The following is a 2,029-nucleotide window of genomic DNA, read 5'->3' on the forward strand; positions in this document are numbered from 1 at the left end:
AGCATCTGACATTTCTCCACTAGCAAATTTACCACTTATGAAATTGTAATGTCTGCTTTGCTTATTCGCTGTTGTTCAAAATGTAACCCTGCAACTTTATTCCCTTTTAAGAATAAAAGGGAATCACATGACTGTTTAGCATCCTCTCAGGAGTTAAGTATGCCTGGATTTGAATCTTCTCCATTTTAGTCAACCTTGATTTAATATACTTTGTAGATGCTTCTCAAATATGCCACAGACACTCCCAGTGCAGGAGTTATCACTGAACATGCAATTATCTGTTATCACTGAACATGCAATCACTGAAGGGCTCCATGGCCTGATTCCCAGCCTGCCCAGGTAGCTGAACTAGTAGCTTAGATTTGGGGCTGCACTCTGGCAATGATGAAAGATTAAATATTAATATGGATGGTAGATTTGCTTTTTGGGTAGTTTATGACTTATGGAATTTATTAAAACACATGATTACCTCCTTTTGGGATACTCTGATTAAAAATGGTAAAGGAATCAATGACTTATTAGTACTTTGTCAATGCCCCAAGGAGATAACAGTTTAATAACTGATAGAAACCAAGAGTCTAGAGATCACCCCAGAAAAAAATAGTAATGTCTTTGTTTTGATTTACATGCTAAATGTTTTTGGCTTTTTAAAAACATCCCAGCTAATATTAAGTGTTGCCAAATATTTATTAGTCACCACCAAATCTACTAAAAGAAAATGGGCTCAATTTAGACATGCTATAATTAACTCACAATTATTAACTTAACCTGCTTTAAAAAACAATATTAGCAATCAAGAGATGTTTTCCCCATAAAGATGGAATTTGGAAATTTTGGGATGGCTGCCCTCAAGTGCCATGACCCATCCAGTGGACCCTGGTCACATTACTCCATGACTGTGCCCATTAGGAGTGACAAAAAGTACTTCCACCTCAAATAAATAGTTTGAAACAATTTTCAAAATTGGCCAAGGGAGTGGTAGAGTCATGTCTTAGCCATGAATAGCATAACCTGGGTGAGATGTGGTTCAGACCCTTCTCTTCAAGGTCTTTAGGTATTTACAAATGTATTTTTATACAATTGCTGAAGTCTTGAGTCTCTGACTATATAGTAGTTATTTCTTGTGAACTATCTGCATGTATAAAAATGCTTCCCTGCCTGAGAATAAGGTAGAATCATTCCATCAATGGTCTCAATTCTTCAACTTTTCCTGAATCCAAGCCCTCACATTTCACGTCGTAGTGCCCTTTCACTCTAATTTTGTGTTCCATTATGTGAGTTGATTTGGTCACTGGGATGCCACAAAGGAGAGGCTTGCAAAAGCATTTGTAAGATTCCACTCTAGCTCTTTCCTTTTGCCATTACCTAGAAACATACTTATCATATTCATCCTGATGGAGGATGAAGATGAGTTGAGCAAACAGGAGTTACCCAAGACACCTAAGCTAAGGTAATTATAGACCAGCTGATAAAGACATTTCAAGGAAAGAAAACTACATATCCCTCATGAACACAGATGAAAAGTTCTAAATAAAATATTAGCAAATAGAATCTAGTGATACATAAAAAAGATAATACATTAAGACCAAAAGGAGTTTATTCCAAAAATAAAAAAGTTGGTTTAACATTTGAAAATTTCATTAATGGAATAACAGAAAAACATTTTGATTACCTTGATAGATGCAGAAAAAAATATCTGATATATTCAACACCAATTCATGATTCAAAACTTTTAGCAAACTAGAAATAAAATGGACTGTCTTAATCTAGTAAAGAATGACTACAAAAGCCTATAGCAAACATCATTTCAAATAGTGAAGCATGAAATTCTTTCCACCTGAGTTTGGGAACAGGGCAAGGCTGCCTCCTCTTACCATTTCTATTCAATATTATCATGAAAGTCCTAGATAATTCAATAAAGAAACAAAAAAGTATAAAAAGTGGGAAGAAAGTAGTAACTTTATATGATCGTATACATTTAAAAAATCCCAGGGAATCTACACATTCATTATTAAAATGAATATGTGAA

Source organism: Hylobates moloch, unplaced genomic scaffold (genome assembly GCF_009828535.3).
Source record: "Hylobates moloch isolate HMO894 unplaced genomic scaffold, HMol_V3 SCAFFOLD_4, whole genome shotgun sequence".
Classification (NCBI taxonomy): Eukaryota; Metazoa; Chordata; class Mammalia; order Primates; family Hylobatidae; genus Hylobates; species Hylobates moloch.